We start from the raw sequence: 27,780 nt of genomic DNA on the forward strand, positions 1-27,780 counted from the left end.
GGTACCTGACTCCAAACTCGAATCAGCCGAGTCATTGTCAGTCAAACTATCACTAACGCCCAACCAAACAGCCACCCTCCACCTTAGCTATAGGCCACCAGGTCAGGCACCGACCTTTGTCGGTGAAATATCCACTCTCCTTCTTGACAAAACTAAAAATAATTCACAAACCATCATCCTAGGCAACCTTAACTTAGGTCTTGGTGTCCCAAAAGATCCTGTCGCAATAGATCTGGAGAATGTTCTAACTGACCTCGGCCTCAGCTTGTACATTCAAGAACCCACCCATATCAAAGGCAGAACCCTTGACTGGTTAGCTGGCTCTAACTGCAATATTAAGATTCTGGACAATACCCCTTGCTTATGGTCTGACCATCACATCATAACTTTTAATATCGAAGCTACCCCGCGAACTCCAACACCGATAACCCCAGCACTCCCTACTAGAAGTAAAAAGGACATAATTAAGGAGAAACTCCTCCCTTTGTTACTCCCTTCCCTCAATGCGGCCACCAACACCTGCTCTGATCCCACTTCCTTAACATACACATATAACCAAACTATGCTTACGGCCATAGATTCTATAGCACCTTTCAAACTCAGGAAGGCTAAACCACAAGCACATCTCAACTCATGGTTCACCCCACAGTTAAGATTGCTCCGCAAAGCTAAACGCTGTGCTGAAAATCGATGTTAAAGCCACCCCTCTGATGAGCATGAAGATGGTTTCCTTCTTGCTTCACTTACCTACAAAGATGCCATCATCACGGCAAAAAAAGAATCTCTTAACAATCGCATTCTGCAAGCTAATTCGAATACAAAGGAGCTCTTCAGAATTCTAAAAGAGCTAGAAACCCCAGTCTCCCCCCAGACACTTGCATGAAAGATAGTAAATGGTGTGCTAACATTCAAGCAGCCTTACTAAATAAAATCTTTACGTTACAATCTAAAATTAAAGACAAGCAGGACAGCCTGAAGCTCGTCAACCGTTCACTCTCCCCGGCTAGAGCCCCCCTCCAGACACTCTTAACACCAAACCATTTGCCTTCTCGCCACTCTCCGTTACCGAGGTAGAAAATATCATCCTGATGATCATCCCGTCCAAATGCCAAGGTGACCCCTGCCCAGCTCCCATCATTAAGGATTCTGCACATGATCTGGCCCCATTCATTACGGCCTTTATCAACTCCTCCTTTAGTACAGGTATTGTCCCAGACAACCTTAAGGACGCTTGGGTGATCCCTTTGCTCAAAAAACCATCCCTAGACCCAAGCATACCTACTAACCTCCGACCTATCATCACGGTTCAGTTTTTGCTCAAGATTCTAGACCACGCAGCATATCTTCAGATCCAAGATTACTTGGAATCTAACAACTTGCTAGGTCTACGACAATACGGATGTCGCCCCAGACACAGGACGGAAACTGCTTTAATAAACCTAAAAACCCAAATTGAGGTATTGAAGGATCAGGGCAAACTAGCAATGCTACTACTTCTCGACCTCTCAGCCGCATTTGATCTGGTCAACCACCAGATCCTATGCAAGCACCTCCACTCTGCTGCCAACTTCTCGTCCTCTGCTGCGGCCTGGATCAAATCCTTTTTGAGCAATAGATCCATGAGGGTCTTTGCCCCTTCCGTAGCTGCGGACCCTTCCCCAATTCACTGCGGCGTACCTCAGGGATCTTGCGTGTCACCTACACTCTATAAGATCTTCACAAAACCTCTCTTTGATGTGCTTGACTATCTGGGTGTCTCCTACACTAACTATGAGGATGACACCCAGATACTCATTCCCATCACAGGTGATTATCTAGCTGACACCAATGCCCTTAACGACGTCTACCTGGTCATCCAAGCCTGGCTGGCCCAACACCAATTATGCCTAAACGATGACAAGACGGAGGTCTTGATCCTGGGCACTGCACAACACCTGAGCAAACTAGAGCCGTCCTATCAATCATTCACCATTGACAGTAACACCATACGAGTCTCGAAAGATACTAAAACGTTAGGTTCCTACCTTGATGCCACCCTATCATTATCCCGACAAATAAATGCAATCAGATCTGCCTTGGCATATACCTGCAAACTTATTGCAGCTTGCAGAGCGTACCTTACCACCCCTAACAGTGCTACACTAGCTAGAACCCTCATTATGGCTAAAATTGATTATTGTAGTACTCTTTACTTAGGCACCAGCCAAGAGAACCTGAATAAACTCCAAACAACCCAGAACAATGCCATTCGTGCTGCCCTAAACATTCCCCGCAACCACCACATTTCAGAATCTAGAACCAACCTAAAGTGGCTACCTGTCAAGCAGAGAATTGCACTAAAAACACTCGCCCTTACGCACAAATGCTTGGCTAACAAGGCCCCTATCTACCTCTGCAGTCGGCTGTCGTGCCACTCGACCTCCCGACCACTAAGAACTGCCCAGTCTCACTGACTATTGATCCTTAGGTTTAAACTGCAAAAAGCGTTGGGCTCGAGCTTCCCTGTCCTAGCCTCTAAGCTATGGAACTCCCTCCCCGTTACAATCAGAACTGAAGGCTCATTCAATACATTCAAGGCCAAAACCAAATCTTGGCTTTTCGACCAACTTTAAGACATGCTAACTACCCCTGTCTTACTTGCTCTGACCTGCCGACCTCCGTTACAATTTTTTTTCTGTACACCCTATGGGTATATCCACTGCTAAGCCTTAGCGGCACTGAAACCACTGTAATATTTGTAGATAGGAACCCTGTTAATATTTCTGTTCATGTTTATTTCTGTAATTTTTATGTCTGTATATATGCATTCTTGTAACTTTGTACAAATTGCGCCCTGATGCCTCCGGGCCTGATGGTTTGCGCGTTATAAATAAAACAAATACAAATTTAAGCCTCACACAATATATGTATTTGTAGAGCACACATTCACCCCCAGAGGGGGCGCTACTGACAGATAATAGATGTTTAAGGTGTTCATTTTATCGACCTCAGAACGATTAAAGGTCGGAGTGGAACTGCAAGGATTCGAACCTGTGACCATGAGATCATACACAGGCCCCTGCATTGGATGCATTAGTCAATTGAGCCACAGACTCGGATACAGCCACAGCCATCGAAGAATGCAGTTAGCAGTGAGATGGAGGGCCATTTACACCTGTACGCAAGGTAGCACAGAGTTGCACCAGCAGGTTACCATGCAATTATCTACCAAGATCTTGCGTTTTCTTTTAAACAATAAACTGCTCTGGTCATCTTGCTTATAATTTCAACCTCTAAGTTACAAGATAAAAGTATTTTCTCAAACTGAAAACCTCCAGGTCATTTCTGTAATTTAATCTGCATAATAAGATGCATAATTGTATCAAACAATGAATAACAGCAGGTGGTGTTAATACTAGTATATGTAACTGAGGAGAGAGAGAGTAAGTTATCTTGAACTGGCTCATGTCAGTTATAGGCTCAGCCAGTCCTGGCTCTGAGGCTCCCATCACACTGCATTCTGGTACTTGTATTCCTGCTTTTATAGTGGGGAAATTGAATACTTTCCAAGTATACTGAAAGACAGGAGCAAAAAAAAGCTCTGTATTTACAAAACACCCCAACACTTACCCACAGCGACTTGAGACCTTTGTTTCTGTATATTTTTAATATGACTGTTGTAAGGATGCAGTTCTTTCAGGGCTGGTGGCCCTTTATTTGCATTCCTACAGAGCTTTTGAATATTTTGAAAGGCAGGATGGAGAATCCTGGAACCTTTTTATGTCAAGTCCAAACAAGAGATTCATTTGAAATCCAGGGACACACTGCCCCCGCCCTGTTCACCCTCTGCCCTTACATGTTCTCGGCATTCCGGCCTTTCCTGGGATGTCTCTTCCATCTCAGTCCAAGGTTGTAGTTTAGGATTGAGTCCTCTCTACCCAACCCAGACAACCTAGACTTTGGTCCATGATCACAGAGTTATGATATGATAGGTTATTTATAACATGCTTAATACCCAGAGGTTTCTAAGCACTGACCGTGTTGCTCTGTGTCTTCTTGTTTCCAAGGCGAGCACGTTGCTGCTGAGCTATCCTCCCGAGTTCCGGGATAACTCATGCCCGACTACTATGTAGACAACACTGCATAATGGTGCAGAACCAAAGATCCAACGGGAAAATGCGTAATCCGAAGCTTTCAAAATTCCAAACTATGCAAGCAGAAAACCCTGGCTCCCAGCCAGACATCTCCTCTTGACCACTCTAAAGGATCCTGGACAAATCCTTCTTTCCAAGTGGACAACATGCTGTCTGTCTTCTTGCTGATACATTTGATCCATCTGTGGGGTTTTTTGGATACCGAGGCTTGAGCCTCATGACTCCATCTTCTCGGGTTGAGTGTGTAGTGGTGGGTTAGGATTCTTCTTGGTCTGTGTGGGCTTGTCACGGTAGGGCTGGTTTCACAGGGTCTTCTCTGTGAAAGGATGACACACCTCACTCCCACACGTTTTATACACACACATTGAGCAACCTGGTCATCTTTGGGCCTGGATTCTAATCACAGAAATCGATCTGGTGCCAGCCAGCTGCGTTTTTGTATCCAGAAACTGGTACTCGTGCCCTATGCCCAGTCATAAATTACTTGCAAGGCTATAAAGTTGGTGTTCCAGATGCGCTGGTATGCTAGGCCGTATATTGTTACAGCTCAATGGCCTCAGGTGTATTAGATATGTTTATTACGACACAGATTTGTACCATCAATTAGAGTTGGCAAAGTTTCACTTCAACAGGCTTTTTCAAGGCAAAAGTTCAACTAGTACAGTCTAACATTGTAATATCTAGAAGAAGCACTCCCTTGCCTTGAAAAAACCTGTTTTGGGCAAAACACGCGTTGGTTTATCAATGGCACCGACAGCAAAATATTCTATTGGTAAAAACTATCAATTGTAATTGATTGTGAAAATGTGTTTCAGAATAAATATATTAAATTCATTACTGGGGCTATTTAACTGTAAAAGTACAAGATCAAGCGCCTCAGTGTATTTTGAACAAAATGATAGCCTTGCAAACGGTTTAATAAGCTACAGTATTAGCTCTATATAAAATAATAATAATTTATGTTGTACACACAATAGGGTGATTTCCCCTTAGCGTGCTCACTGCACCATCACGGATGAGCCAATTCTGTCTCCTACCAGAACGGTTAAATGAATTATGCAATGTTTTGGGGTTTTATACAGCACTCTGATGCCATCTACATGCCTCGTGGCACTATGAGAGTTGACAAGGAGGGGGGCTGGGCTTGATTAGTAGGGATAGAGGCACATTCTAAGATGACTTTGCTGTTGCATTGGTCCATGCAGGTTGGAGGTATCAGTTGTCTGTGTGCAGTTGTGTTTCTGGGAAATCGATGTGAAAAAGCACTAGTGGTATCTGTATCAAAGAGGAGCCTTGTGTACCCTGAATGTGAGGGTGTGTTGTTTGAATTGTGTACAACAACCTAGTGGGGTTGGGGGTTTAGAGGTGGCACTTGTGTATGTGTTGGGAGAGATTGTGGTGTTTGAGGGAAGCCACATGATAAAATAACCTGAAAGGCCATGTAGGGCCCAGAATGTGCAGAAATACCTTCTTGCTGTGGGAAGGCACAATGGCAGGATGAAAAGCCAGCCTCAAAACGTCAACACAGCTAATGTGTTAATGTCAACACTAGCGAATTCAAATGTAAGCACTTCTGCAACTGAAACCAGGAACATGTGCAAAATGAAACCAGGCTGCAGAAGGGTACTGGAAAGGCACATTGTTGACTGATTGACAAAAGGCAGCATTTCACTCATAACTGCCACACCCAAAATGCTCTGTACATTGATAATTAAGAGTACAAAATGAGCCTTGCATGAAACTGTCAAAGCTTAAAAAACTAGTCTTACTTTACATGGAAAGTGTAGCAGTTGCAAAGACCGAAACTGCAATCATGGAAGTGTGTGCATTTGTGTAGCTCAAAATGTCCCTTGCTATAGTAATAGGAACATATAATGATGGAAAATTGAATACTGGTGGCAAGAGGCAATGACAATGAAAATAAAATAAACAGGACAATTTGGAAAATAAATGCATCTTTACTAACACCAGTGTCTATGCCTGAAGAGCTGCGTTCCACTCAAAAGACATTTTCAAAGGAGTAAAGACAAGTTCCCCTTCCCCCACACCAGATACAAAGTTGAAACTCTGCTCTCATCCTTTTGAATCACACAGTTGCAGCTTTTATGAGGTGAATAGATGACCTCGTAGATAAACAGAAGATCCATTAATGGGAGTAAAGTCTTAAAAATACAAGGATCAAAAATGAATTTCATGTTGAGCTCAGGACTTGAATGACAAATGGCAAGTACAGGATTGTCCATAATGCGGTGAGGGCAAAAGTAAGCCATATGGACTAACAAATAAGAATCGCTCCTGCAGGCCCTGACTTTGCAGGACTAATTGAAGACTTTGCAGCAGGTTAAATTCAACAAAGGAGGCACAGAGCACATGTTCAATTTGAAGAAATGAAACCTTGAGCAATAATAATCACCTGTATAGCTGTTTAGAGATGACTACAGGGTTACATGTAGAATCATACTTTATTGATTATCTTAGCAACCATACGCACTACAGAAGCCAATCTGGTATCACTGGAAAGCTTATTATGAGGTTCTGATGTCGATTTATTTCTTATCAAAATGAGAGTTTAGGAAACGCTGTAACAATCTACAATATATTTCTAGCTCCTCAGAAAAAGTCCTGAAGCCAAAACTCTGGGAGGGGAATCATGTAACTGTCTATAAAATGTGATGATAATGACTTTTATTATGTGTGTGTAAACTTTGAAAAATTGCTGTTCGCACCTGCAACCTCCTGCAGAGACGGGAGTTAGTTCATTGGGGGTGACATGATGAGAAGAACCCACATATATCCATATTATTATGATTAGCAAAGTTTTGCTATGTAGTGACTTTGTAAGTGCAAAAATGAAAAGGCGAAAAAAAAGTAATGTTAAGTGGGAATACTTGCCCCCCCCCCCACCCTCACTTTGGCCTTGGTAAAGTGAAGGGACCAATCAGAGAAGGTGTGCTAGCCCTTGAATAAGGGGATGGAGAATAGTTGTCAAATCCAAACCTAGGACCCAACAGCTGGCACCTTCTAATTTCATCATTTTGGTGGGTTGAAATCAATATAATGCATTGCAGAAATGGAATCAATGAAGTTGCCTGAAACCATCTGGGTGGAATGACTGAAACATTGCTGCAGGATTAACCTTGCCTGTGAGACAGCAATTGGGAAAGACTAAAAGCTGACTGGGCCCTGTGGCCAAGGAGAGCCCAAGAGAGGGTTTAATGCTGGAGGCTGATGCCTTTCCTGAGCACCTAAAAAGAATTAAGTAGCTTGACCAACAGAACCAAGGTTTTGGGGGATCTGTTTGCGTTAATACCTTTCTCTTAATTAGTGGGTGTGGGGTATTAAGTAGACCCAAAGTATATTTTGATAAATAATAATTCAATTAACTCCCCTATAGCCAAAGGACACAGGGTGAATTTGTTATCATTTGAAATTAACAGACTCACTCCCAGTGTGAATAAAAACTATAGTCTGTTAATGTAATCGGGTACACCAATTTTCCTTGACAACCCCAGAATTCTCTAAAGGGAAAGGGTTTCTTTGTCTAAAACCAACATTCCTAAATGTCACCATTTCTCAGACCTGGCCTTTAAGCAGAGGGGTGCTGAATGTAACTAAATGTCTGGTTTTTGGTGCTGGGGTAGAGAAGTGTCTTGCTAAATGAAATAAAGTGAAAACCCTAATTGAAAAAGACACACTCCCTCCAGAGAGTGGAAAGTGACCATGATAGACGAGAGATGTTGCCTTGCATAGGGACGGGACAGTGGAAGAAACGTTCCTTAGGTGATAAATGCGCTGTTATTCAAAGTCTGTTCTACTCCAATACTGTAACGCATTGCAAAGTGCACAGGGAGACGAGAAAACAGATCGCTGCATGTGTGAAATTGTTTCTACCAGTTACAAAAATATTGTATGTTATTGCAACCAACCGTAGGTAAAGCGTGTTGTTAAGTGTGTGTGATCTGGACATATTTTAAAGTGCTACATGTTATAAATTGAATCTCATGCAATATATTTCGTGCATTAAGAATATTTTGTGAGTGACCCAAGTAATTGAAATACCCCATAGTCCCAGGGTTCTATCTAACCTGAGAGGAAAATAACCCCTGGAAGGAATACTGTACAGGATTTTGGATTAATAAATCTGTGATCTGTGTTATGCTGAATCAACTAGTGTTTTCAGTTGTGTAAAGAGATAAGAGTTGTTAGGAAAGAAAAGCATTTGGGCCACGGAGTGAGGTGGCGTGACTGGTAATTTTGTACAAAGATTGATTGGACATATTATTTAATAAAATATATATTCTTTCCGTCTGCCGGCCTGGTTCTTGACTTATCTGTGGCACAGGGGAGGGGATCTACGTGGCTCTCTATGAGTCATAGATAGGGATAGATAGAACTTTAAAGATATATTGTGTGGCACTTTTGATTGGGGGATGAACTCCCCACGTTAAGGGTGTTCCATAATATATCACTATAGAGTGTTTAATTGTTGTGTGTGGGAGGCCATGGACGTCAATTAGGGGTAGCCAAGGGTAGCAAAAGCTATCCCTGGCTATTGGCTTGCTAGCCCTGACCAATCGGCTGCTACCGATATCCAATCCTCCAATCAGGAGCAAGGGGGCGTGGCCAATTCAAAATTACACGCACTGCACGTTTGCGCCGCTGGGCTGGCTACAGGCTCCCTCCATTTTGTTTGCAGCCAGGTAGGAGGAGCACAAGTCGTGTCTGTGAGCTGACTGACTGAGTGCAGGCCTGCACCTGACTCGCCGGCGTCCCACGGCCTGAGGCGCTGAGTGCTTAGAGGGCCTGGAGCTGCTAATTCCCGAGGTGAGTGATCAATGATATTAGGGATTAGCTGTCTGCAACTAGTTGAAGAATTATAATATCCACCCGGCCCCCCTGCAAATTGAATTTGAGACAGTGCTTGTGCACTCTTCGTGTGCGTCTGTGGTGGGCTGGTGGCTGGCTGCTCTTGTTAAGCATGGGGACCTATCGGCTTAGGAGGGTCATTGTCCGTCTGAAGCCGACAACCCATTGGACAGACTGCAACAGGCCTGCTCGGGTCCTCCTGCTATCTGACTGGACCTGCTGGCTTGCGGCTAGGCCCGAATATATGCAAACTTCACACCGAGCAGGGCCTGATGGGAGAAAGGAACTGTGCTACAATGTGCCTCTTCTGCTTGGCACTGCGATCAGAAGGGCAGATCTCCCAGGGTGAGGCTCATCCACTGCACATTGGATTTGCTGACCCCTGCAATGTCCCCAAATGCAGGATACTCTACTGCATTATTTCTGGTAGTGGGGGACTGTGTTCGTGCTTGCCCCTGATTTATTGGTGAACGAAAGACAAAGTAAAGTGTGCAAATCGGTTGGTTGCACACAGAGCCCCTGGTCTTGTAGCAGAATTTCTTTTGCTGCACTCAAGAGGGGCAGCACTGAGCAGCTTGGGTGCACAGCATTCATATTCTCCCTCCTCCCCTTCTATCCTGGCTTTCTCTTATCCTTACACCCACCCATTCGCCCCTGTCCCCCCAACAATGTGACTTATGTGACTTAGCTATGTAGTCATGTTGAAATAACGGGGCGGATCCACTAAAGATTTGATAATATGGGCCTTGACACACTGCTACATATGATGATCCATTTGTTGTATTAAATGTGTGTCATATTACATTGATACTGTAATCATATTTTTCTTAGTGTACAGAGGGATAATGCCTTAGGATGCCACTTTCGGTGATGTCACGTGGGAGCGGAGTCAAATGACATCACTTCATGTGATGTCACTTGGGGGCAGGGTAAATGGCATCACTTCCTGTGATGTTACTCGGGATGGGGGTCAAATGACATCACTTCCTGTGATGTCACTTGGGCGGGGGCATGTGATGTCACTTCCGGTACCCTTGGCATTTTGGTGAAATGACGCCCCTGTCGGAGACCAAAGTATATGCATATTAAGAGGTGGAATGGGGAATAGGGCATGTCAGTAAGAGGAGCAGGCAGTGGAGGAACCCAATGTTATTTTATGTTATGTTATATTATTTCATTTCTAGAGCGCCAAAGCCCAAAGGCATCCGATGGCCATTTTATGTTTTGTATCCATGCGGAGGCCTGAGCAGTGGTGCACCTTTGAGCAGAGTCACTGTGAGGATAGCTGCAGAACTCGGCAGAGTGAGCAAATACCACTTCCGTCCGCACTTCTGGTAAAAGTCATAGTGGGGCAAAACAATTGCAGAAGAGATCCAGGAACAAGCAACAGTGGAGACGCCCAGAAGCAAGGGGTGCACGTTTCAAGTTGCAAGCTGCTGGACATGCATAACAGGCCACTCTCTCCCTCAATTCTCCTCATTCACAACATTTCCTACTCGCCAAGAGCCAATTATCAGTTCACATTGGATAGTGACGAGTGCCAATTTTGATCCCAGTTCAGGAGCAAATCAGACTCATTGTATTTGTATGTATTTTATTTGTAGAGCGCACCCTGCCCCGGGGCATCTGGGCGCATGTTTTGAAAGGCAGTTACAGGTTACAGCAATAGATACATTTGACATTGGAGTGAAATAGCAGCTGGCAACCACAGTAATGTAGATGAGGGGCTAGCGGGGCATTCGTTTTGACTGTGTAGGGAGTCCAGCGGCAAGGCTATTGCTACTCACCCCTCCCTTGGCCTGGAGCCTGTGGCAACAAGGTCTCCACCTTCTACCCAGCTTCTGAGTGGGGTGGCGGGGCACATTTCTCTTGTCGTAGGGGATGCTTGCCACCGGCCACCCATTTTCATTCCCTCTCTTCCAGCACCCAGGTCATGTGGGCGCCCCCTGCTGGAGAATGCAGGACATGATCCTTCTCACTATTGCTCATTTTAAAAGCTGAAGAAAGTGTTTGCCAGCTCATCAGAGATACAAACCAGTGATTTGCAGCGTGCACAAAAATATCTGCAGCAGGTGCATCAACAGACTGAGGAAACTTACAAATTACATTCAAACTGTATATTCTGCGGGTCTGCTCGATGGAGTATAGTTAAAAAATAAGATTGGTAAAGAAAACATGTAATTCTGGAGAACAGTGTGCAGTAAAATCAAGAAGTGATCGATCGATGGAAGGTTTTGAATTAATCATGACCACAGTCATTGCTCTGGGCAGCCTTCTACGCTTATTCTTTAGTACGTTGGTGCCCTTACAGAAGAGGGCCAGCAATAGGCAAATTAATCTTGGCCATGTCCCCACTAGACCGGAGTACAAGTCACCCCAGCCATTTGCAGGCTTCATGGTCTAGCGGTAGGGAGGAGACATTTCACATTAGGGGCAGGACCAAGACTGATTTGCAGAAGAACAGTAATAACGATGCCAAAGGTTTTTATATAGCGCTTCATGCTGGATCTCTAACGCTTAGAAGCACTACATTAATAGGTGCATTATTACCCAATGTAATGGCAAACCTCTAAAGGATGAAGAGCTGAGTCGTTGCCACCAAGGTTTGAACCTGTGTCCTGCAGGCTGAACACATATGTCCTTAGTGTGCACTTAACCCGCCAAGGTATTTAATTGGGTTTTTGGAAAAGGATAATGATGATGAGTCTTTCATTGGTTATTCCCTAAAAAATCTGTCATTTGTTTGCATTTTTGTAACACCCTTAATTGCAGCGCAAGCCACTTCCGGGCCCGGTTGTTCTCCGAAATGCACGAATTGAGTTAAGGGTTTTGCATCAAATAAAAAGGAAGTGACATCAGAGGGAAGAGGAAGGATGGGCTGTCATCTATAAGAAGGGGCAGTTTCCTTTGCAGGGTTCACTTTTTTTAATCCTCCTTGGGGCTCATGGGCAATGTAGTTTGTAATGTCCATCCCTCCCGCTAGTTGGAAGAAAACCAAAAGTGTCAAATTCCGGACTAGCATAAATAAAATACAAGATTCCGCCTATGACTCTAGGGCGGGATCTATACAAGACAGCATAGGGGTTTCGTATTATGTGGATACATTTGGTACTCTTCCCTTATTGGATGTCCGCTATCCTAGTGTCGTTGGACGATCTGTCTTTGATGAGCCCTGCCCATGGGCTATATAGGACATAGTATGGGCTATAAATAGACTCAAACCCTCCAGGGCTCCCGACCGGATGGTCTGCCGCCATTTCTCAGGGACCTGGAATTCTGGGCTTGTTTCCTTAAACCTTATTTTGAGGAAATATATGTTGCTAATAGGGTTCCCTTGTCTTGGAATGAGTCTATTGTTATTCCCATATTAAAAAAATGAATGTCATGGACCCTGGGAACTATAGGCCAATCGCTCTTACTGACTCCACCAGTGAAGTGTTCTCTATGCTACTTTTGAGGGATCTTAACATCTTCCTGAACCAAAATAAGACTCTTTCTCGTTTTCAGATGGGTTTTCGCCAAGAAATGGGTACATCCCTGAATGCTACGCTGTTGAAACAGCTATTGCAGAAAGTCAAAGCTACACAGGGGATGGAAATATACATGGCCTCCCTGGACTTGTCCGCAGCTTTTGACTGCGTAGTACGTGAATGTCTGTGGGCTAAATTACTTCGATATAAGGTTCCCACAAAGCTTCGAGTTCGCCTTAGTAAGGATGGTGCTGTCACAAGACACCTATTTGTTAAGGTGGGACTTAAGCAGGGTTGTACCCTGGCTCGCCCCCTCTTCAATTTCTTAGCTTAGTGATATTGGGGACATATGGCATGCTCAGAGTTTGATTCCTGTGAGGCTGGTCCATCTGGACATTCATTGGTTGGCTTTTGCTGATGATATTGTCATCTACGACAGAATGGCGTGAGGTCTTCTATGCAAACTCAATATTTTTCATGAGTAAGTCCGGTCTAACAATCTGGTGGTAAATGGTGATAAGTCCAAGGTGGTTGTGTTTTCTAGTGGCAAGAAGTCTGTGGTTAAGCGGTGGTCACTGGGCACTGGCCATGTGGAGAGGGTGGCTTCAATCCGCTATCTGGGGTATAATTTGACCTATGCATCTTCAGTTAAGATGTGGAAAGATTTGTTAAAGGCCAAACTAATCCCTTTCAGGTCCCATATGAAATGCATAGTTCGGAGAGTGTGCAGTTTCTCACTTCTACCAGCAGTCAAAATATTATCTGTGAAAAAAAGAACTTGTCCGGTCATATGTGCTTGATATGGCATCGGTCGATGTGTGACCTGTTCTTGATACCTTGCAAGGTTGTTTGTGGAAGAATGTACTGCGCGTGGCATCATCTATCCCTGACACGGTAATTCGCGACAAACGTAATCTTATATCACTTCATGCTCGATACCAATGGGAACAACTCTTGGTTTACTCCAAGTTCTTGAGGCCTCCAGCTAACTCTTTATTTGTGGATGTTCAACGTATGGCAGAATGTGGTACACTTCCCCCTGGGAAAGTGTTTAGGATTTGCATGAGGGAATTATTGGAATAAAATTGATTCATCAGATATGGGACTCAATTTGAATCGAGATAAAATGAAATTTAAACTATTCCGGGATGACTGGAGGCTGACCATCGAGGCCTTGTCTAATTATTCACTTTATGGAGAATATACCAAGTTCCCCAGAGAAAAGGGGGGGGGTTGCCGATATATTTGAAGCGTTTTCCTTGTCATAGGACACAACAGGTTTTTTATGCTTTAAAACCAATTCCACACTAGAGAGCGAACTAGGCACTGGACTACGCCCAGTCAGGGTGCGCGGACCCCACTAAATTGTCATTTTTGTAAATGTCAAGCTGCCACTGAAACTCTCAAACATTGGATATTGGCTCTCAATACAATTAGACTGACTGCTTTTGTTAATGAACAGGAGAGTTTTTTCATCTGAATACTCCAGAGAATTGTTTTGGTCTAGACTGATGTGGGGAAGAAATATTTAATCTGAATGGTATAGAGTTCAATTGTTAATTTTTAACTATCTGCTTTTATAGAGAAGACTGTTTTGTACTTTTTTATCTGTTACGAATTTGAGGAAATGTTAATTAGCCATTTGTTTTCAATTTTTTAAGGTTTTTGTATAAACTAGGATCTGTATTTTATGTTTTTTTTTAAATCTTTTGTATGCTTTTAATTTGTGGAAGGTTTTCTGCAAACCAAAACACAATTAAAGGTTTTTCTTTTTTTTAAAGTGTACTCCCCAGGTCCCTCCTTGCCAGCGGCATAGACAGAGTAGGGTCAGAGTGGGCGAGGCCCACCCAAAATCTGTAGATGCCGGCTCAGCAGCGCTGTGTGGGCATTGGCAGAGGTTAATGTCACTGTGATGGGCCCGGCTGCATTAGTTTAAGGCCCCACTTGTGAGACAATCCTGGCAACACCTCTGCTCCGCCATCACTAGTGCCCGGTAGGTCTGGGTTCAGGTTTCCTAGCGCTTTGTCCAACTTTCTTGGCTTACTTACCTTTGGAGAATGTCTTCGAGGAGCTATGCTTTTCTTATTGGAAAGGCGCGTTTGGGTTGTCCGCCACTTCCTCCTGCAGATTCCTAATAGGTGCTTTTCTGTTCCCCAATCATCCCTGTGGGTTCCTGTAGAGTGGGTGCTTCTTTGGGGGTAGGTTCAGTGCCGGATTAGAGACTGTGGAGGCCACCAGGCAGTCAAAATGTCAGCCCCCACTCGCGAATTATCTCCTAATAAGTTTTAAATTTTTTGCACCACTTTATTTTGATCCGTTGTCTTGGGGCCCCTGAAAGGAGTGGGGCTCAGAGGCAGGTGCCTACTTGGCCTAATGGATAATCCGGCACTGGGTAGGGTTATACCATAGCCCACCATCGCCTTACGTTCTGCACGTGCTGCATCGCTCCCTCCTCTGTGCTGGCCTCTTCTTTGAGCTACGTCTTAGCGTGAGTGTTCCCGCGTCACGCTTCTCCAGGATGGTGGATAACTGGCCAGGGGGAAACAGAGTGGAGGTGACCCCACACATTTTCATTTTTTAAACTAAGCTCTCCCAGCTCAATGCGACAACATGGTTGCTGGGCAGCTGGTGTAGTCATGGTGCAGGTAGTGAGGCTGGGGATGGAGAGGCTGGCACAGTGTGGCCACTGGCATGTTGGGAAGTCGGGACATGTCTGGCTATCGCTATCCTAAGGGGCTCACGGGTTGGGGGGACCCACTGTTGGTTTGCCCATCCATTTGTGTAATCATGATGGCACTTTAAGCACCTCATTACAATTTGGTGGCAACTCTGCGGTAAATCTGCGGAGATACCACCAAACGGAGCTACTGTTACTGCCACTTGGTCCGGCGGTATTACCTCAGGATTACAAGTGGGTGTAGGTGGTGTTAGCCCCCATTAATTGGATTCTAAAGGACAACAGTAACAGTAATTCTGCCAGCTGTAATACTGCCGATTTGGGCAATTTTGGATGGTACAGTGTCTGAATTACCTCCAGGTTCTTGCTTTAATAGGGTGACCAGACGTCCGGGTTTGAAATCATTTAATTTTTGAAACCACGTCGGGGGTTTGGGGGGCTACGGTAATTAAAACCGTAATTATCTTTCAGAACACTTTCGGAATTTTGCAGTTGGAGGTTTGGCTCGAACCCCCAACCTCTCTGGTACAAGTCAGAACACTTACTGACTGACTGTGCCACACAGACTGGCTTGGAAATTATTGTACAGCAAGCCATGTAATATCAATTAGAGCTAAGGCTCGTTTTGAATTAACATGCCACGATTCACAGACAAAACTGCACAAAGGAGATTATATACACTTTATAGAAAGGACAAGTGCTGGCAATATGGTTGGGGGGGTGGTTGTGGGGGCGTGTTGGGGAAGGGGCGGTAATTGGCGGGCTGTGATGGGGTTGTCCCTCTTTTATGTTGTTGGCTGTCCTGGTTTTTTGTTTTGAAAATCTGGTCACCCTACCTTTAAGCCATGGGAGGTTCTTCTCGGTCGAGAGGGAACCAAAGCACCTGGTGCCTGATCATCCCTCCTCAGTGAACAACACCGCCTGATTTGGCGGCGGCCTCTCAAGATGGCGTCATCACCTCGCACCTAGGTATTAGAAGAGTCGCTCTGGGCCAAGGTCGGCTGCAGGCAGTGTTTGGAGAGGAGATTGTTTCCACTGAGCGAACTGTGCCAATTTATTAGTATCCAAAACTGTAAGTATATACCCGGAGGGAGGAGCCCCAGAAATGTGCTAAAAAGACCATGCGTGCCCTTTTAGGTGTCCACCATTTTGGTGGCAGAAGCAGAACAGACAAACTCCTCTAAGCAACGCTCCCCCGTATTAATTTAACCCACTAGCAATAATAACAAGCATTGGCAGTGCCAACAGTTTGGGCTCTTGTGTAGGCATGGGAAAGGCACTTGCCTGGCACTGCTGTAGTGCTAGTAACTGGCAATTGATGGTAGCAAGTGCAAAATGGCGTGAGTTCCTGGGCTTCCAATAGCAGTGTCTTGCAAATGCCTAATACTTCTACACAAGCCAAAACTGTTAGTCTTGCCAATGCTTGTTTATAGCAGGACTTCAGCGAAGGATACGCAGAGCGCTTATAAATCGAGTGGCTTAAGGCAGACCTGGTTAAGACATTTTTATTACATCAGTGGTGCATTAAGTCATTGGCCCTCATTACGACCCAGGCGGTAAGTTACCGCCTGGGTCGTACCCTTACCACCGTGGCGTAAACTATGTTTACGCCATGGTGGTTGGCGGATTTACCGCCCCATTCCAAGGTGAGTGGGGCGGTAAATCCCCATTCCCATTTTTGCCCCATAGGGCATAATGGGAATGGGGAAAGGCGCTAATTACGCCACCGTAAATTACGGTGGCGTAATTAGCACCAAGGTCCCTTTGAGGCATGGGTTTTAACGCCTGCAAAAAGCAGGCGTTAAAATCACCTTCCCGCAAAGGGACGTTGGAATCAGGCGTTAAGGGTCGGCGCCGTTTACGGCGCCGTAAACCCCTTAACGCCTGAGTCCTAATGAGGGACATTAACTCTCAAAAGGCTGCTTTGAAAAACCATTGGCAGGCCCTTCAAGCCCAAGGTTTGGTGTTACAGCTTGAGGCAGTTTAGCTCAAAGTGATCCAAGGAGGATGTGTTGAGGGCTGAGAGGGGTGGGAAGCGGGGGGGGGGGGGGGGCTTAGGGATTAGCATGGCCATGGGCAGTCAATGAGTGGGCAAATACCCAAACAACGCCTACAAGCTGGGTCCCTCATTTGCCATGTCTCCCTATCTGCACTGTTATGCAATAGTTACAGGTTGTTGATGGCACAGCACCACCTTAGCCTGTCAGATAGCACAGTGAGTAGAGCGCTCGTTTTGTTATCCAGTGCAGAGCCTGCAGATGCAGGTTTGAATCCTGGCACGGCCAAACTCGGCCTTTCATCCTTTCAAGCCGTGGGTAATAATGAGCAGCGCTTAGTTACTGAGGGTTTGTAGGGCTATATAAATGCTAAATTATTATTATTATTTTTATTAAAAGTACACACTAAAAATTGCCTGATTGTGGTCTACACAACCAAAAACCAGGTTGTGGTGTCTTTCTTTGCCTAGGAGACTAATAATTTGTGTCCAAATGTGTGCGCGCCTATGCTATTTTGTGTGGATGTGCACCGAGGGTGGATGGCAGCCCGGCCGTGTGGCATCCCCGACCCCCCCCCACAATAGTACCCGGTAGTGTATTTTGGGGAAAAGTATGGTAAATGGTGCATTTTAAAGCTCATTGGGCCAGTAACCCGCAGACCTGACTTTTAGGGTGGACAGGGGTGTCCCCCCCCCCAACTTTCGTACTACACCATTCTGTCCCGTTCATTTGGCCGGGGCCCCTTTCCTTTACATGCCATGTCCCTCCCAACATGTTCAGCAAAGTTACTCCACTGACTTAACTACAGAGCATTGCTGGCCTGACGGTGTGCTGACAGCGAGGAGAAAACCAGTAGCAGCTGAAAACGATTGCACAGAGCACAGAATACAGGCACACTAGCCAAAAATAGCACTCTTGTTTCCGGGAGGAACGGTACGGACTGTCCTCGGCAGGCAGGCATGAGGAAAGGACCCTCCCTGGAAGATTCTCCCCCAGACTCCTGTCCTCATGGACCTATATGAGTTGCGTGCACCCCCTTTGTCTCCTTAGACTGGTCAACAGGTTCCCATTTTCAAGCTCTTTGTGAACAGCGCAGGCTGTGTTTTTTTTGTACGTGCACCCCCATTTTTTTCCTGAACCCTTCAACAAGACGTCCATTTTGTGGGCACTTCGCCATCCTCCTCTGCAAGGTCACACTTACCACGCCACGTTTTCTAAATGTATTGGTGTGGGATCACGACAGGTGTCGCACGCTTATCTCTTTCCTCTAAAGGCGCAGCCATCAGTATCTAGAGATCTTCCTGTTCTTGCAAAAACAAGCAACACAAAATGGTCGCCTCCAAATGCTGGAGCATCACTAAAGGTGGGACCTGCTGGCCTCTTTCTGCTGATTACACTGCCAGCAGCCTTTAGAGATCTCTCTGTTATGACAAAAACAAGGAACACCAAATGGCCGACACCTAATACTGTTTAAGCGAATAATTGAGTAAATTAATGTCTGCCAACTTCCATTGCTTGATGCTGGAGAATATTGTAGACTTCAACAAAGAGAAGGCAAGAAGACATCTGCATACAACGCAAAGCAGAGATCCACACCACACCTTCATGGGTTGCACGTGTATAGGTCGCAGCCAAACCGCACTATCTTCATGCATTGGACTGGTCAACCTAATCATCTTTCACCCATACCTGCCTAGTCTCCAGACTCTAGAGACTCTGGGTTTTTACGCTCTTCTCCCGGTCTCCGACGAAGAGCTTGGAGTCTCCGTGATTTCTGGGTTCATCGGCCAGTGGGGACCCCTGCAGGCTGGGGCCAGGCAGAAGGGCCTTTGTCTTATTTCTACCTCCCCTCCAACACTTGGTCAGACCCAGAAGCACGGCTGATGCAGCACAGGCCAAGCCTGCTGGCAAGGCCTGCCTGGTCGCACACGGTGTGCGCAAAGGCAATGAATCACATGTCCTGATGGGCGCGGGCAGTACAAGCTGCCACACTCAGTGCAGAGTGAGCCACAGAAGAGGAAAGCGCAACGCAGCAGCTTCCATCCTAACTGTTCCCTGTGAAGTGATGTCTCACCCACTTTGAGTTTTCCAAAATCATCCAAACATCGCGGGCAGGAGAACAGATGTCTCAATGGGTCAGCATTGTTTCTGGTATAAATAAATAAGCAGCCCCTCTCCCCCTGCCCCCTACATTATGGATACATTTAGCTTCTACTAACCCTGTCACCTACACGAACTACGCGGATGACACCCAAATATTCATCCCTATTACTGGGGACTACGCAACAGACTCCCAAGCCATTAACGACTTTGACCTCATCATACAAGTCTGGATGGCTAGGCTTGGACTCTGTCTTAATGATGATACGAGAGAGCTACTCCTCCTAGGATCCCAAACAAAACTCAACAGATTTATTTTTTTTTTTATTTTTTTTATTTGTGTGTAATCTTTTTAGATTTTTACAAAATGAGTTTTCGTCGTTAAGAAGTAGATGAAACTCAACAGATTAGACGGTCAGTTCAATGCCTTCAATATTGATGTTAACATCATCAAGGTTTCTAAGGATGTGAAAACCCTAGGCATTTACATCGACTCCTCGCTCACATTAACAAGACAATGCTACAGCATCCTCTACGGCCTACACCTGCAAATTAATCACGGCTTGCAGACCATTCTTAACCACTACGTATTGCATCTCTATGGCCAGACCACTAGCCTATCAAAACTCGACTATTGTAACGCTCTAACTTGGGTACCAACCAAAGGAACCTAAAAAAGATGCAAGTAATACAACATCACGCTATTAGATGAGCACTGAACATCCCCAGATCCCATCACATCTCCGCATCCAGACGTAACCTGAACTGGCTTTCGGTCAATCAAAGAATTACATTCAAAACCTTGTCACTCACACATCAATGTCTCGCGAACTTAGCGCCCAGATACCTCACTAACAATTTCTCACGTCACATCTCAGTTCGCCCTACCAGATCTGCTCAAGCACACTGCCTTAAAATCCCCAAGTTCAAACTACAAAGGGCAGGAGGCAGCAGCTTCCCTTTGCTAGCAGCTCAACTCTGGAATACCTTACCTCTCACTTTAAGAACTGAACCTTCCTACCTTACATTCAGGAAAAATACAAAAACTTGGGATCTTCGAGCAAGAGACTTGGCAAACGTTTATGTCCACTCGCTATCTTCCAACTGTACTGATATGACTGGTTATTTATAACACGCTTAATACACAGAGGTTTCTAAGCGCAGACCCAAGGATCGAACCTGTGTTGCTCTGTGTCCTCTTGCTTCCAAGGCGAGCACGTTGCCCCTGAGCTATCCTCCCTAGACTGCACTTTAATGAACCTGTTGCATCCACTATCCTGTATGCAACCATGTATAATTTGTATATCCTTTTTCCCATGTACAATATGTATATTTTTTTCTATGCAACCCTGTAACAAATGTATATGCAAGATATGCGCCCAGATGCCTCAGGGCTTGGGGCGCTTTACAAATAAAGAAACTAAACTAAACTAAACTACTATAGCAGGCAAATGTTTCTGAAGTGTATTTTTGGTGAAGACATTGAAAAAGAAAATATAGGCGGCGCGAGTGTGTGGAGTCGCAGAGAAAAGGGGGTGGGAGGTCTGATGACGCCACCTTCCGGGTTTTTCTTTTGCAAATGTAGGCAGTTATGGCTGCACCACGGCGCTAGGTCCAATCCCCGGGCCTGGCTCCCTACTGAATCCTGGACATCTGCACTTAAGCCCTCGGTTAGAAAGGCCCCAACATACAATTTCAGTGGCTCCTGGGGGCCTGCAGCGAATGCAGTTGCTGCGGAAGATGGTAGTTGGGGATAGAAGAAGAGTTACCGGCGAGAGAGGGCACCATGTTTCAAGGGATTTCCTGAAGATTGGGCAATATTTAATTGTTTTTGGCATGTTATTTATTTATATCATGTAATATATATTGTAGATATAAATATGTGAAAACCTTTACGGTATGACTTGTCATTATTAAAATAAAAGTGCTGACTCATTATGTACTGTGTATATTTTTCACACCCGGAGGGAAAGGAGTTCCAGAGTGTTGGTCCATGCAGTCAGATCGCCTGTCCGACTTTGCTGGACTTGCAGGAGGGAGGCATTGAATGGAGAAGTTGGAGGACCACGATGCTGCCTGGCTATCTGGGAATTTGCCATAGGAGGAAGCAGTGGAGTAACTTTGCTCAAAATGGTGGGTGGGGGCATCACATCTAAATGAAAGGGGCCCCCTGCTAAATGAGTGGGCCTAAATGGTGTGCCACAAAAGTTGCGGGGGAGGCAAACACCATTGTACCCCCTACAATTACGCCCTTGGGAGGAAGGTGAATAATTGGTTATAGAAGATTAAGTGGATAACAGAGAGGGCATTGAAATCCATGTTGTCACTAGTGGTGGGCACTCTGGGGCATAAAGAAGTGGGCGCTGTGATCTCTTCTATCGCATGGTGTGTGCACAAATGCTGTCTGGTGAGCCAGCTGTTGAAATGTGCACCCAATGCCCTTAGAAATAGAAAAGTGCCATGCCCGCCTGAAATTCTGACAGCTCTCTGCATCATCTCTTGGGTGTGATCCATGGGCGTAATTTTAGGGGGGGCAGGGGTGTTTGTCCGCCCCAACTTTCATGGCACACCATTTTGTCCCCATTCATTTGGCTGGGGCACCTTTTCTTCAGATGTCATGTCCCCCGCAACATTTTCAGCAAAGTTACTCCAATGGTGTGATCCCATCCTGGTAATAATGGGCAAGGATTCTGCTCTCCAGCAGCGCCCGTCCCAGGTCTGCCAGTGCCCGGTGCAAGATTTTTCGGTTCCACTATTCTGACAGCACTAATCAGGGGGGGCCCGAGTGGAGGGGCTGCCACGGGTGCCTCACTTTATCATACTCCTCTTTTTGAATATGAAGCATTGGGGGGGGGGGTGCGTGTGGCTGCTGGCTGCCTGGGATGCAGCAGGGTAAGCGGTCTCGGCCGTGGCTGCAATAGGCAGGGACAGAAGAGTTACCGCAGTCAGGGCCTCCCTGAACCCTGCCTGAGACTCTTCTCCGACTCAGAGGCCCCACATTTGCCATTGCTAATGCTTTTCACTGCTTTTTTGGTGCGATTGGTGATGCATCTGGACCCCCTCAGCGAGGAGTCCTGGGTCCCTCACTAATCGCGCCAACCCACCACAAATGCCTCTCAAAAGCAAGTGTCAGCCGAACAACAGACCAGCGCCCCCTGCTGTTCTTGTAAAGTGTGTTTAAGAGCCGCTCATGGCGCAGCGTGATTCTTTAATAGGTGCTGGGCCAGTCCAATACTTACGTTTACATGACACTGAGCTGGTGGCAAAGCACCCATTATTTGCTGCGCGGGGGGCGCCCTTGTGCGCACGTACCCCCTGAGCTCACCTTGAGCCAGCGGTGCTCTCCAGGACAACCCCAAATAACCACCAGCGTACAACTCACCCGGCTTTCCCCCGTCACGCTCACCGCCTCCTTCTCCTTATGGCTCCTCTATTGCCACTCTCTTCCGTTACAAGGACACAGTGAGGCGTGTCAGTGTCACAGAGTCAGGGTGGGTTAAGGCGGGAACTGGGACGGCCACATTGGGTTGCTCTGTTTTGCTGTGACATGTGTGAAAGAAGTCACCCGGGCGTTGGAAGTGCCTTAATCCCATTTTAATTACTTTCATAAGATGTTTTGAGTCTAGTAGCACAAGGCTGAGAGCCTGCAGCTGGCAAATTACTTCAAGCGTTGAATAAGTTCTGCATCGATTGCTCGCCGATCTCCCCGCCTGGTATTCTGGGAGGTCTCCCGCCACTGGCTGAGGCAGGCTTTTGGGCCCAAGTGGGCAAAGGTCTCCTCCGGAGACAGTTGTCAATAATATTAGAATATTTCGCAGGTAACAGAGGGGTGGGCACATCGGGATCTGAAAGGGCATGCGGGTTCGACGCCCCTCCTTGAACCTCCCCACATAAGGTTGATTAGTCTATTACTACTTTGCCTGCACTTTGCCCCCCATTGCCCATATAGAAACAGATCAGTCATCCTCATTAGAACTGCTCGCTTGCACCTGCTTTTCCTGCTTCTCAGGCTGGGAAATGATCTTCATTTTATTAGCAATTGCATGGTTGCCAATGAAGGTTGTTTGCTGCCGTCAGAGGCGTCGTTAGAGGACTTGGGGGGGCTATAGCTGTTAGGGAGAATTATCATTTTTGTGCTAATTCCCTTCAACCTTAGAGAACCCCAGCTCTTGTGCTGGACTTGAGGACTTTTTAATTTTAAGCCTGGAGTGAGTGGGACCTTTTTCTCACTCTCTTATGTATTTGGAACCGATTTGAATGATATGTTTCTTCTGTTTTTGGAGTCTAACTCCATAGGCAGCTACTTTTTGTATGGTGACACCCAGCACCTCCAGTGCAGTGTCGCTGAGAAATCCTTTAGATTTCTCATAAGATTTAAATACCTTTTCTTGTGTGAACTACCGTTCCCAAGAAGAGTAAAGTGAAATTGCCGCCTCTGGCTCCAGTGTGTCTGGAAAGGCAGGATGTGATGGAGGTTCCCAAACCTCCCCAGTCATTTGTCCCTAGGAACGCCTGAATGCAACCCGTCCTGATTGGTTGGCTAGCTGTCCTTTTAGGACAGCCACCCTGCTGTGTGAGTGACAGCCTAGGCTGTACATGAATGGGAGAAACCTGCTTAAAAGGCGGGGGATTTGGGACCAGAGTGCGAGTCGACCACTGGGAGAAACAACCGACGAAGAAACCATGAACCAAGCTTGCTGCATCCTCCTGGACCTTTGAATTGCCCGGTGAAGCCCTGCTACTATGCTGAAACTCCTTTTTCTGATCGAAAAGAGACGTTCCGGAAAGGGAGGACTTCTTCCCTTGGGTTAGTGGGACCAACTAACCCTGAGATTAATTCCACTGGACCATCTCCTCCAACTGGCTGCACTTCTTTGATGCTGCAAGAACCGAGTGCCAGGGGGCAAGAGATCCGTAGTCGAGCGCAAAATCTGAAATTCGGCCACAAGCTCCAAGAGTCTCCTAAGGACCCTGCAGAAGCGGGACGACCAGAGATCGAGTCCCTTCACTGCAGTGCAGGACCCAAGGAGTGAAGGAAGCCCAACCAGTATCTGAGATCCACGTTGGTGCTGTTTACCGAGCACTGAAACCGCGAAGTGCTGCTGATCTAAAGAGGCCCGTGGCTGCAGACGACCTCCAAATTGCCACTGCAGGAGCCCTCCAGATGTCCTCCCTCTTGTCCCCACGCCTGAGGCCCAGGAACCCAGGGTCTGCGCCGCTGCAATAGGACAGAATTTAGCTGCACCACTCTTCTTCAAACCTGAGGTACTGTTTAGACTTGGGTACTTACTTCAGTGCCCTTTTTGAGCTGTGCTTTTCTCAGTTGAGACTTGCAGTAGCTTACCTTAGAGTTGATTCCAACTCTGCTTTTCACAGGCTTAGCAGCTTGTGACCCTACAAGTGTTTTCTACAAAACTCTCTAACTTTGTGCAAGACTTTGGGCCTCATTCCGAGTACGGCGCTAACCAATGGCACTATTAACGCCTTGGTTGACGCCGTACCCGGACCGGCAGCGCCTTGGTGGATGGCGGAATTACCGCCCCATTCCAAGGTTGGCGGGGCGGTAATTCCCCATTCACCAAGGCTCTTCCCCATTCCCAAATGAGCCCCCATAGGGCTCAATGGGAATGGGGAAGATGCAAATAACGGTGACCGTTCATTACGGTCACCGTTATTGGCTTGGAGGCCCCTTTGCGCCCTCGACTTTAACACCTGCTCAAAGCAGGCGTTAAGGGCGAGGGTGCAAAGGGAACTCGGAGTATGGCGGTAAGGGATCACCGCCACCGGTCTCGTTACCGGTGGCCGCTATCACTTAACGCCATACTCGGAATGAGGCCCTTTGACTTTCTAAGAAGTGCCTCCGCTCCATAGACTGTGCTCCAGTTGACTTTGGCTGTCCTAGCTCCCTGCAGACTCTTCTAGTCCATTGACTTAGATATTGTTTGTCCCTCGTAGGTGGTAACTTGTTTTAGACGGTTATTGCTGGGGAAGGCTTGTCTAGATTTCATTGGAAGATTTGGTTGTCCTCACATGTATTGAGAACCTGTTTAACTTTTGTTTTCTTCCTTTAACCTTTCATTCTGCAAACTCAGATTCTGCAAAGTATAACTAGTGATATAAAAATGCCATTACTGTCCTTGTGAATGAAGTCACCTCCGGGTGTAGGAAGTGTGTAAGAAGCATATCCAAAGAGTATCCACTAACTTGTGCTGATTCAGGAAAAGACTTTAAAAGTATATTTGATAGTTAAATATCTTGCCCTTTTTAAAGACGGCTTATTTAAAAATTGATGTTAATAAAAAAATACATATTTGTAACTGAAACCTTGAGTGGAAGTGTTACTTGGATACTTGTATTTGTGAATTTCATTGATACAGCTCTACAGCTCACATTTACCCCTCTTGAGATAGGCCTCGCTGCTCAGTCACCCTACCAACTTGTGTAGTACAGACCTATACCAAAAGGTGGGTTATCCAATACCAAGCAGATAAGTGTTGTGTAGTCTCACACAGTGTGACTTCACCAATTCTTACATAATAATAGCTCCGGATAGAAGCTCAGGGGCTTAAACCAAAAGGCTAGCTAGCCCCGTGTCCTGACATCCAGGCCTACACTAATGTCGGGCTATTTTACAAACCTAGCGACACGCCAGGCTGCCAGGCTAGGCCCCCGAAATAATTCTCTTTGCTGAAGGTTGTGGTATGGTGTATTGAACTGTTCTAATGTGAGTTATGATCTGGGACTAAGTGGGGTCCCCCCCCGGATGCGTTGCTGCCAAATATTGTGGCACTGGTATCTCTTGCCGCACTCTCCCTCCAAGAAGTGTTGAACAGCTACAGAAGGGACACGGTTGTGGCGTAAGCCTTGGCGGGTGACAACAGCAGCCCTCAGAGCCGGTGCCTGCTGCCTCCAGATCTGTGGCAACCGGCTGGGCCAGATTGGGTATCCGGCACCGCGAGGCACGTGGGAGAATCCGGAACAAGCCATCACAAGGGATCAAAGATGGAGAGGTACTGGTGCCCTGCCTCGGTTTAACCAGATTCCCTGAACTCAGATGCCTTCCCACCCCCACACAGGCCTCCAGGCTCACTCTGACTCATAGAAGGCATAGGGGTGGAGTTCCCAGAACCCCCCCTGGGGGCTCAGTTTAATTCTGCAAACCGGTCTGTCCCCTTCAAAACGTGCCATGGTAGCACAAATATGCTTCGGATCCTGTCTGCACAGCAGGGTGCGAGCGGCCTAAGGACTTTCTTGGGCTTGCATAAAACTCCTCTGCAAACTCAACCTCGCCCCTCAGTATTCCATTCAGTTCACATTTCTAACCCTGAGTATAGGTCCAAGAATATGAAATCCGCTTGGAGCAACTGGTACCGACTGCCGCCCTGAACCTGGACTTAAAAAGATGGACGCATAAGTGGCCAATATGCCCTCAACTCTGCAGGAAGCCTCCTATGCATTGCACCTGCACACAGCTTCAAGACGCCATCTGCATATAAAGATGGCAAACTGCAGTGGGGGTTCAAGGTCTCAGCCTCCGCTTGATCCAGGGGCGGGCTGGCCTACAGGGAACTCGGGAGATTTCCCAGTGGGCCTCTGCATCATCACCTCTTTTAAGTAGTCACCTCTTTTATTTCCAAACGCTCTCATGTGAAAAGATTTGGGCTTGCTCACACTGCATTAAGGAAGCCATTTTGAAAAACACGGCCAGGGTCTCTTTTGCTTCCCAGTCCAGCCCTGCCTTGATCCTAAGACCAGGACCTGTCCCATGGGATCCTGGCAGGATGGCAGTCTTATCTGTACCTCTCGTGGTCCTTCCTAGCCCACCATGAAGTTTACAAACTTCAGTGGATTGTGAGGCCAGAGTATTTTACTTGCTACTTTTGGATGTTACTGTAAATAAAATAACTTGTTTGATCTTTAAGGCCCTTTTAAGATCATGAAACGTGTTCATAGAGATCCTCTCGTGGCACGCTCTGCGGCAACCGCTGGTCTGGACATATGACCGGTGCAGTGCGGGCATTCACCTGCGCACTAGTACTCCTTAGTTCATGTTCCGAGAAGTATTAGCTGGTGCTTCCCGCCACCAGGCGTTTGATAAGGTTACAATTGATAGTGTCCCCTCGTAAGCAATAGAAGTGCAAAGGTGAAAACGACTAAATGCATAATCAAAGCAAAAATAAAAAATAAAAAAACGATTGAGTAACAGAATAACAGGAAATCTATTCCTAAGCGTTAATGTCCATTTGACAATAAGAGGCCACCAAAGCACAAATTCAGAGAGGTTTTTTTCTCCAGAGGAAGCTTTTCTTAGAGAGCGATGAGACACCAAGCTGATCAGAACGGTTGACTCCCCAAATCGTAATCCAAAAGAGAGTTCCAATATTTAACACCTTTAGGGTCTTCGCAAAGCGAGTCCTTACTCTGCAGAAGGAGCTGCTAAGTCATACATTTCCCTCCTATCAATTCCTGTGGACTGGAAAACCTGTTTAACAATGAAGAGCTGTTTACCAAGATGCCACAAGAGGGCAGTGTCTTGG

The 27,780-nt window shown here is 46.2% G+C and overlaps 1 protein-coding gene and 1 non-coding gene across 2 annotated transcripts in view; one reads left to right on the forward strand and one right to left on the reverse strand.

The window, feature by feature from the left end:
* Window positions 1-27,780, reverse strand: part of TSC22D4 (TSC22 domain family member 4) — a 637,200-nt gene that overhangs the window by 366,004 nt on the left and 243,416 nt on the right. The window lies entirely within an intron of this gene.
* On the forward strand, window positions 9,298-9,457 carry LOC138462793 (U1 spliceosomal RNA). The gene has a single exon (XR_011265386.1). It is a non-coding gene; the product is annotated as a U1 spliceosomal RNA (small nuclear RNA).

The sequence above is a fragment of the Ambystoma mexicanum genome, chromosome 1p, assembly GCF_040938575.1.
Source record: "Ambystoma mexicanum isolate Mex_15411 chromosome 1p, UKY_AmexF1_1, whole genome shotgun sequence".
NCBI lineage: Eukaryota > Metazoa > Chordata > Amphibia > Caudata > Ambystomatidae > Ambystoma > Ambystoma mexicanum.